This window comes from Helianthus annuus, chromosome 14 (genome assembly GCF_002127325.2).
Source record: "Helianthus annuus cultivar XRQ/B chromosome 14, HanXRQr2.0-SUNRISE, whole genome shotgun sequence".
In the NCBI taxonomy this organism is placed as follows: domain Eukaryota; kingdom Viridiplantae; phylum Streptophyta; class Magnoliopsida; order Asterales; family Asteraceae; genus Helianthus; species Helianthus annuus.
The window spans coordinates 64,224,594-64,235,772 of record NC_035446.2 but is presented as its reverse complement, the minus strand read 5'-3'; the positions used below and the strand labels follow the sequence as shown (position 1 = coordinate 64,235,772).

The 11,179-nt window shown below is 36.9% G+C and overlaps 1 long non-coding RNA gene across 1 annotated transcript; it reads right to left on the bottom strand.

The window, feature by feature from the left end:
* Positions 1–3,865: 3,865 nt before the first annotated feature.
* On the bottom strand, positions 3,866–8,997 carry LOC110905474. Its single transcript, XR_002573155.2, has 2 exons — positions 8,879–8,997; positions 3,866–4,069 (listed from the first exon to the last, which is right to left on the bottom strand). It is a non-coding gene; the product is annotated as an uncharacterized LOC110905474 (long non-coding RNA).
* Between the last annotated feature and the right edge of the window lie 2,182 nt (positions 8,998–11,179).

Below are 11,179 nucleotides of genomic sequence, written 5' to 3'. Positions count from 1 at the left end.
AAATATGGTTGGAAGATGTAAACACCTAAACTCTTTAAATATAAAGTTTTTAAAGAACTAATCACATTTTAAAAGATAACCAGACTTACTAAATATGCTAGTAAGTTACTACATACTTTTATAAATTTTCAAGTTCATGAGTTTATAGTTTATGCTTGTTTTTGGCAAGTTTAGTAAGTAGAGGTTGTTTATTGTTGATTGAGAATTGTTTGAATGAATTTTTGAAAAGAAAATGATATGCTAGTAAGCATGGACACCTCCATTTACAAAGGAAACTCTGGCGAAATTTTTCTAAAATCCAACACTTAGAAAATATTTTTCTAGCAAGTGTTTATAAACATATTTTTAACCTCGTTCTTCAAAATAAACTTTGCCACGATTTTTATTACAAAAATACAAGGTATCGGAGGTTGATTTTCGTAAATAAAATTTGATAAATATATATTTAGAATGTATATTTTATACTAAAACTCTTGTGTGATTATTTGTTTATTTTGTGAACTAGTTATATTATTTTACGGTAAAATAATATGACTTGACAAATATCACGGAAATTACAACTCCAAAATAATACCAATACTCTCATGGAATAAAAATTAAAGTTACCCATTTATTATTGCAACGCGAACGCTAAAACGTAACCTATGCATATTTCAGAAAAATACTCTTATACGTATATTTTTGGTAAAATATTATTTTGGAAAATTTATGAAGTAAATATAATATTTTTGGGAAAAATATATATATTTTGAATTAAGATGCTTTAGACAAATAATTTAAATATATTTTTCTAAGTGGGACTTAAAATATTTTTTTTTTCGGAATTACAAATGTACATGTATAAATACCCCCATCCTTGGGAAGGAAATACACATCTAATACTTGAGAAGTGTGAATATGAAATAGTTTCCTAACTATTATTTCTAAAAAACAAAATTTGAGTTAAAATAATTATTATTATTTTAACAAGAAGTCACAAACTTGGAACAATATCAAAGTAACGCAACTCAAAACATTAAACCCCAAGCCAAGGCACGGCCCGTTCGTCTAATAGACATTACTACGTTGTAGGTCGCCGAGTAGCTGATCAAGTTTGAGATTGATGTTACAGGATACGCACTTCTGTGAGTTCATGTCCCCCTTTTCTCTTAACTGTTTTCAGTTTTATACTTCTGGGGTGAAATACATGTTACAATTATTACAGACTTTTATTTACATGGTATGGTTAGCTTAGGAAGGGTTTTTACTACGCGATCATGTGAGTGGTGGGTATGACACTTAAGGCCATTAATCCTCATCGTAGGACCAAGGGACATGGGTGACAGATCTATTTGGGTGTATCGAGCCCACACCCGTGAGGCCCGGGCGGTCCATAGTGGTGACTATGTCTTCATACCGGAGACAAATTTGCTAGGTTTGAGTCTTCCTGCACCATTTTCACACATACCATTGGCTTTTCAACCCATTGGTGATCAGTTTTTCCTTAATTGCTACATACCAAGGATTTTCATACTTACAGACATATTTCTAAAGGTTTTACACACTTACTGTTAGTGCACTATGTCTAGTGACTTCGTCTTGTATCGAGTCGTGTAATGAGATAGGATAGGATAACCAGTGCTCGGGGTGCTAGAAACAGATTTTCAGGTTATAGGAGGTGATTCCACTTGAAACTGACAAAAGCCATTTCAAGCGAAATCATATTAATCTGATTCCGCTTGAAAGTGCCTTTGCCATTTCAAGCGAAATCACATTAATAGTAATTCCGCTTGAAATGTCTGGGTTATTTCAAGCGGAACCTCAACACTATATATAGGTGCACTTGGTTTTTCGTTTGTAACTTTCGGACTTGAGTAGCGAAGCTCTGCCGGATTGTCTCCAGGTTGTAAATCACTATTATATCAATATATGAGACATTATAATTACATCGAGCGTCCGTTTCATTGATTCCGCCTTTGACACGGATCAACAACTCTTTTGATCGACTCAGTCAGGTCGTACAACGATCCTACAAGTGGTATCAGAGCACAGGAAGAAGAGTTTAGCTCGATTGCATCAGTTTTCTGTCTTCTACACCTTCTTTTTCAAATTGGACAAAATTTCATGGTCAAAATGGATTGAATTCACAGAACATGCGAAACAATGTTTTAACAAAACCTTGAGAATATCAGACCTAAATACGGATTAAAAATGACAAAAATGGGCCAGAAAGCTGATTTCGCTTGAACGAACATTATAATTCTACCTGAAAAGTTCAGTTTATTTCGCTTGAATCAGCTATTCCGCTTGAATTAGCATGTGATTCCGCTCGAAACAGCTATCTCGCTTGAACAATCCTTCAGATTTTGCTTCAAATCGTTATTCCGCTTGAAACTAGTCCTGATTTCGCTTGAAGTTGCTAATCAAGTGATTTCGCTTGAAAAGTGTTATCCAGGGATTCCGCTTGAAAGTTGCTATTTCGCTTCAACTTGTGATTTCGCTTGAGATTCTTATTGCGCTTGAAAAAGGATTTTTCGTGTCAAGATCATTTCACGTCAACCGAGTGTCAGTCTGTTTTGGGATAGTTATTATTATTGTTTCTGATTGTATTTGTTTGTTTGTCTCCAGGATTATTCAAGAATTTCAAACCATGGCTGAAGAATTCTACACCATGTTTTTCAACGCATTTACTTCCGAATCTTCCGAGATTACAACCGTTACACCAAAAACCATCACAAAAGCAATTAATGAGAACATCAGCATGATAATTTCTATGGAACACACTCAAAGCCACCAACTCTGGAAAGCATTGAGGATTATACTTGGTGGAAAGAACGGTTTCTCAACTGGGCAAAAGCGTATGCACACGAGAGCTGGTTTTGTCTGGAGTTTGGATATGAAAGACCAAAGGATGATAAAGGAGAAGTGATGTGCTGAAAATGGGTTAATTAAAAACAACTAAAATTACCCTAATTCTAGACTCTCTAAGTTTTAAATTTATAAAACTAAGACTCTCTAAACCCTAAACCACACGACCAGTAAGTGTATCGATCGATGCAGTATAGCCTAAGGAAGTCCGAGTATCGAACCCAAGAGACTCTACTGAATTACGCTAACGACTCTATCTAAACTTAGACTGACACGAACTTAACTGTTTGTTTATTGATGGGGGGGGGGTTTCTAAAAATCCTAAGAATGTAAATAACGAACTAGATTAGCTAAATAACTAACACGAACTCGAACGAAGACTTTGACCAGTGGAGATGAAGACTACCTAGGCTAGACGCAAGCTAAACTCAGAATGGATCTCTATTCGATGATTTTGTGGTGTGGAACCGGGATCTTTGGATACTAAACCTATTAAGACACCACTAAGCCCCTTAAACACTCTCAAGGCGATTCTTATGGCACTACCTAGGCTGTTACGCTCACCGGTTTTCTAGATTTCTTTTCCGTCCTCTAGTTTCTTGAAAGTGCTTATGTAAGACGCTCTACCTTTCAGCGCGAACGTCTAAAGCGACAATGGGTTTTAATCTTGGTTTAATAGACAATGGAAGGTTAAGTCCTTATAACCAAACCGAGACCTATTAATATCCTCGAGCCTTTCAGCGACGAGTCTAGCAGAACACTTGATTTTATTTAATTACCGATTATTACTTCTAAGGTTACTTACTCGATTTTCACCCTAAAGGATCAAAGATTTATTATGTGATATAGACACTCACCAAAACCTAAAACCCTAGCCCGACTCTATTCCGTGATAAAGACCGTCACCAAGAATCGAACGAAGCAATATACAATAATAAAATAATCACAAGCATGCATACGCACCAAGTTAAATTCCCAAAGCTTTTACAATACAAGAAAAATCCACAACCACGCCAAAAATCGAATAAAGATTCAAACTTTATTTAGCTATTGTCATTAGCCTAGGTAGTTTATGAAGTTTAGCCAAGAAACATGATCAGAAACAAAGTATCAAACATAATCAAATCTGAATTCATCATGCAACAATAAGAATCAAACGAAAAACGAAGAATCTAAGAGATAGAACCCGTAGACTTCACTTCCGAACGCTCCTGAATGTTACCTGACGATTCCTAGCAACCTGAACTGTCCCTCAATGTTGTCTTCGTCCGTCTGATGTCGTCTCCTGTTGATGCGTCCAATATTATCTATGTGCGGCTGCTGTGTCTCTCTGTTTCGTGATCTCCAGCCGTCGAATGATCGCCTCCAATTCGCCAGTCCCTACGGCTGTTGATGATGATGATTTATAACCTTTCAAAAACCCTATAGCCGTTGCCGGTTCTAAGTCGGTGCCTGCTTTTTTTTTTGAATCCTCGCGGCCCAATGAATTGATATCATATATCCATTGATCCATGGCCCAATCATTAATAAATAACATGTTGCCACTTTTTCTTTTGATGATGTTTGGCCGCCTTCACAAATAACAATAATAAAAAATATGGCAGCATCTCCAACAAGTATATATGCAATTTCTTTTTGAGTGATATCGATCCCCTCTAATAAATATGTACTGCCTTTTATCAACAAATAGCCAATAATAATATATATATAGCAGCAACTTTCATCTCACAGGTATTTTAGCAGCCCAAACTTCATGCGGCCCAACACCAATGAACTCAAATTATAAAACTATAAATTGATGGGGGCCTAACCCTTTCACTCGATCCGAATATATATATATATATATATATATATATATATATATATATATATATATTATGTGGCAGCCCTCTAACAGATAAGATAGAGATAGTGGCCCCGGCCCACTCACAGAAAATAGTGGCGAATTTCCTTCGGTCCTTGGCATTCTACTCTGCCCAACTGGCTGGTCATTTCCATATTATTCGTTTTCGCTCCATTTGCACCAGGACCTGGCAAAGCACAAAATAATATAATATACTTCTAAAACTAAATAAAAACAAATAAAAACTATAAAAAAATTATACAATCTACAATGGACAAATAAGTGTATTTTACCCTACATCAAATATCCCCACACTTAACCTTTTTTCGTCCCCGAAAAAGAATTATGCAAAACGGAATCATAGACGGAATAATCATTCGGGACAAAAGCTTAAATTGCTTATTAAAACCGAAACTTGTGTTAGCCGCGATTGCAAGTATTTCGATCCTCTTAAACCCAAACCCAGTTCCAAGCCCTTATCATGCAATTTAAGGTTCAAATATGGGTCAATCTACCTAGGGTCTCACACTAGAAATTGCAGGCCCATCTACTCTCACCTCAAACTTATAGGACAAAAGGAATGATCACTGGACCATTCCCAACCGTCTTATATCAAAACCAGGAGAGTTTATAATCACATTTTTTTTTCTTTTTTTTTTCATATATATTTTTTTTCTCCATTTTTTTTTCGTGAGTCTAGACGGTGCTTTCCCAAAACAAGAGGCAATCCGGCTGTAGAGTCGCTATCCCCAACCACAGACTACTTAGTTTCGGTACTTTTTATTATTTTTTTTCTTTGCACGGTCGATTTCACACACCCTAGAGGCAATCCGGCTGAGTCACTATCCCCAACCCAGACTACATAGGAATGGCTACTTTCATTTAGTTTCTAGCTCACTTTTTATTCTATTTTTTTTCGCATGATCACAAACTCTAACGGCTTTAACTTATAACGGTATCCCTTATGTTATTATTGACGGTTTCAATTTCCCCACTTTTCCTAGATGAGAACCCACTAGTAGACCGATATTTAGGTATATTAAGATCAAAGAAACCTAGAACCGAATCAGGCCTACCCGCACATCCCAAACTAGACACAAGCTCAATTATTTTAATCTCATATTATTATTATTATTATTTGAACCCAAACAAAAACCCTACTTTTCTATCATTTTCCGCTTTTTAATTTTGCAAACTTCTTATTTCAAAAGATATTTTCTGATTTTTTCAATTTTTTTTGATTTTTCAATTTTTTAATTTTTTTTTGTTTTTTAGACTTTTATGACTCAAGACACTACTAACTAGACACTAAACGATAGTTCCCATCCCCACACTTAAACTTTACATTGCCTCAATGTAAGATGGAAACCGACTCAAAAACTAAAAATAGATAAGAAATAAAAGACCAAGGGCAAATCGGAAAGGACTTAGCTGGTTAATTATCGCAAAAGCTCCAAATCTCTCGTCCAATCCAGCTCGATCGTATAGCATTTCATTCGCGATCGGCTTTTGACTCTAACTGGTATACTTGATAAATGCCTGAACTCTGATAAGCAGCTCCAAAATCACCCGAATGGAGATTGAGTACGGGTGGTACATATTCAAACCTGCATAAACAAAAACAAGCAAACACCAAAGCAATACCGACTCGAAAAAAATACGACTGACTCAATACAACTAAGTTAGACTCAATATACAAAATAAATGACTCACTATACCAACTACCGAAAAATTAAACTTACAAAACTCTACAAAACCTCCCCACACTTGAATTTAATCAGGAGGTTTCTCTTTGATCTGGACCCTATCCAACCCGTTTAATTCCAACCGATACTCAAAAATATTTAAAAATATATTGGTGGAATTATAAAATATTTTAAAAATTTTAAACGGGTCAAACCACCAAAATTTAAACTTACCTGAAAGAAACCGAATGCGTGGCATGTAATGAAAAGAATGATCGTGCGTGAACGGCTTCTTCCTCTCCATCTCGCCGCAACCTTCTATCCTCTTTCGGCTTGGATCCTTTTCCTTTCTTTTCTTTGCCTTCTCCCGTGGTTTTGTTGATTTTTCAGTTTCACTTAGTACTAACACCAGGGGCCAGCTGTGGTGCTCTTCCTCTTCCACCACCACTTCTTCTTGTTTGATGTCCGTTATTGGGTTTCCTTCAAGTAAAGCTTCTAAGTAAGCAAGGTCTCCCTCCGGATCAAACTCCTTTACCTCTTCATCTACCCGCAACCCATCTAGTTCTTCCCTAAATTCATTTTCCCAGTACATCTGATCTTCATTAGATGGCTGCTCAACTTCTTCATCTTCTTCTCCTTTTCTTTCTATCTCTATTTTTTCTTCCTTACTCTCCACATATCCCCATATTGTCTCTCCATCATCAAGCTCGAGGAGCACTATCGCCTTATAATATGAGCTTTGAACTGTAATCCACTCATCATCATAATCGCCCCATTATATTTGTTGCTTCTGCTCTCTGTTTCCCCAACCCATTTCCAACCGAGCAGCGATCGCACATTCTTCATACCAGTGTGGTCCACCACATTCTTCACACCTTGGATCCCTTTGCCGACTGAGGTCACACTCTATCATTGGGCCTATTTGTCCGATCATTCGATCAAGTATGCCGACCATTTTCGAAAACCTTGGATCCCCGCACTTTCGAAACTCTTTTATTATTCGCACGCAATTCATAATTAATTCCCTGAGCTCGAAAAAATGGGGAAACCTCTCCTTAGCATTTGTGGGAAACCCCTGCAAAGTATATTGCTGTGCCTGCACAAAGGGGTTAGTATCATAATCCGCAGAGGACCCCTCATACTGGGGGCATTTAACTGTAAAGTGAGGCCCTCCACAAATTTCACACATATCTACTAGACTCAAGAAAAATAAAATAAATAAGAAAACAAAAAAACACGGACAATTAGACTTCTATGACTCAATCTACAAAAACACTAGCACGTATAATGTCAGTTAAGTCCAAACAAAGTAATCAACGCAATCGCCAAGAGTCCCCGACAACGGCGCCAAAAACTTGATGTGCTGAAAATGGGTTAATTAAAAACAACTAAAATTACTCTAATTCTAGACTCTCTAAGTTTTAAATTTATAAAACTAAGACTCTCTAAACCCTAAACCACATGACCGGTAAGTGTACCGATCGATGCAGTATAGCCTAAGGAAGTCCGAGTATCGAACCCAAGAGACTCTACTGAATTACGCTAAGGACTCTATCTAAACTTAGACTGACACGAACTTAACTGTTTGTTTATTGATTGGGGGGGGGGGTTTCTAAAAATCCTAAGAATGTAAATAACGAACTAGATTAGCTAAATAACTAACACGAACTCGAACGAAGACTTTGACCTGTGGAGATGAAGACTACCTAGGCTAGACGCAAGCTAAACTCAGAATGGATCTCTATTCGATGATTTTGTGGTGTGGAACCGGGATCTTTGGATACTAAACCTATTAAGACACCACTAAGCCCCTCAAACACTCTCAAGGCGATTCTTATGGCACTACCTAGGCTGTTACGCTCACCGGTTTTCTAGATTTCTTTTCCGTCCTCTAGTTTCTTGAAAGTGCTTATGTAAGACGCTCTACCTTTCAGCGCGAACGTCTAAAGCGACAATGGGTTTTAATCTTGGCTTAATAGACAATGGAATGTTAAGTCCTTATAACCAAACCGAGACCTATTAATATCCTCGAGCCTTTCAGCGACGAGTCTAGCAGAACACTTGATTTTATTTAGTTACCGATTATTACTTCTAAGGTTACTTACTCGATTTTCACCCTAAAGGATCAAAGATTTATTATGTGATATAGACACTCACCAAAACCTTAAACCCTAGCCCGACTCTATTCCGTGATAAAGACCGTCACCAAGAATCGAACGAAGCAATAAACAATAATAAAATAATCACAAGCATGCATACGCACCAAGTTAAATTCCCAAAGCTTTTACAATACAAGAAAAATCCACAACCACGCCAAAAATCGAATAAAGATTCAAACTTTATTTAGCTATTGTCATTAGCCTAGGTAGTTTATGAAGTTTAGCCAAGAAACATGATCAGAAACAAAGTATCAAACATAATCAAATCTGAATTCATCATGCAACAATAAGAATCAAACGAAAAACGAAGAATCTAAGAGATAGAACCCGCTCCTGAATGTTACCCGACGATTCCTAGCAACCCGAACTGTCCCTCAATGTTGTCTTCGTCCGTCTGATGTCGTCTCCTGTTGATGCGTCCAATATTATCTATGTGCGGCTGCTGAATTGTGTCTCTCTGTTTCGTGATCTCCAGCCGTCGAATGATCGCCTCCAATTCGCCAGTCCCTACGGCTGTTGATGATGATGATTTATAACCTTTCAAAAACCCTATAGCCGTTGCCGGTTCTAAGTCGGTGCCTGCTTTTTTTTTTTGAATCCTCGCGGCCCAATGAATTGATATCATATATCCATTGATCCATGGCCCAATCATTAATAAATAGCATGCTGCCACTTTTTCTTTTGATGATGTTTGGCCGCCTTCACAAATAACAATAATAAAAAATATGGCAGCATCTCCAACAAGTATATATGCAATTTCTTTTTCAGTGATATCGATCCCCTCTAATAAATATGTACTGCCTTTTATCAACAAATAGCCAATAATAATATATATAGCAGCAACTTTCATCTCACGGGTATTTTAGCAGCCCAAACTTCATGCGGCCCAACACTAATGAACTCAAATTATAAAACTATAAATTGATGGGGGCCTAACCCTTTCTCTCGATCCGAATATATATATATATATATATATATATATTATGTGGCAGCCCTCTAACAGATAAGATAGAGATAGTTGCCCCGGCCCACTCACAGAAAATAGTGGAGAATTTCCTTCGGTCCTTGGCATTCTACTCTGCCCAACTGGCTGGTCATTTCCATATTATTCGTTTTCGCTCCATTTGCACCAGGACCTGGCAAAGCACAAAATAATATAATATACTTCTAAAACTAAATGAAAACAAATAAAAACTATAAAAAATTATACAATCTACAAGGGACAAATAAGTGTATTTTACCCTACATCAAGAAGATCTTTCATTCAAGAAGTTATCCAAAGAAGATAAATCCAGATTTGCAGCTGAACAGAGAATGATTGCTTGATCCAGTCGGTAATTAGAAATGACATTTTTGAATTACTTAACCATGATGGGTCATCGAAATCTGTCTGGGAAGCTTTACGAGTTAAAGCTGAGGGGGGTAAACAGATTAAAAAGAACAAAATTGCTTTAGTAAAGAAAGAATTCGATTTGTTTGATAGTATTAAAGGAGAGTCGGTGAGGCAAATGATAGAGAGATTCTGTCACCTAAAAATTGAACTTGAACGTTTTGAGATTGTGAAGACAAGAGAGGAAATTATTGATAAAGTCATAGAAGTGTTACCACGAGCTGATCAGTGGCAAATGTTTGTTTTTATTTTGAAAAATGATGCTTTGTATGAAACAATTTCTCTTGATACATTATTTGAAAAAATTGAAACTCATGAGCTTGAATTGCAGAAGCAGAACAAGATGAGCAGTTCTTCGCATCAACAGAATGTTGGTCTGTACTATAAAGGAAGTTTACCTTCGATGAAAGTTGATAGTTCACCAAAGACAGCATTCAGTAGTGAGAGGACAAAAGAGCCAGAGAAGAGCTTATCAAGTTATGATCCAGGTTATCATTCATCGACTTCAAAAGCTAGTTCTAAAGAAGCGGAGGAGATACTGTGTAACATTGCTCTCAAGTTGAAAATTCTCCTGCAATGAGCATTAATGCAGCTAAACAACAAATGAGTTTTCTTGCATCTGTTCTGGAATCGTATGAAGGTCTTGTAGCTGGCAAAATTGGAAACTCAGAGTTAACCAAAGAAGACTACGACCAGATTGATCCGGAAGAGATGGAACTTATTGACATCCGCTAGTGTTTGGCAAGTTGCATTCGCAGGGCTCAAAGATACATGGAGATTACTGGGAAACAATCGTTAGGCGGTGCATCAACAAAACTTGGATTTGACAAATCCAAAGTGACCTGCTTCAAATATAAGCAGAAAGGTCATTTCAAGAGAGAATGCACTAATTCTGCTGTTGGTGGAAATGAACATCCGTTCAATGATGATTATTACCGAAAGGCAATCTATCACCGTAGCAGAGAAGAGCCAAAGATGATTGAAGATAAACCCAGAGAAAAATCAAGAGCTTGTTTTGTAATTCAAGATGATGAAGGTTTTGATTGGAGCGAGATTTGTCAAGAAGAAGATCGTTTGGAGAATGTTCGAAAAACAGCTCATGGCAGAGCTATGACAGAGAAAAGACAATTTGTTCTTGTTGCTGAAATTAAAGAGGAAAACAATGAAGAAAAAGATAAAGATGAAATCAAAAAGAAAACTCGAGAAAAGATTTTGAGTGAGAAAACTTATCGAGAAAGAAACATTGTTTTGAACA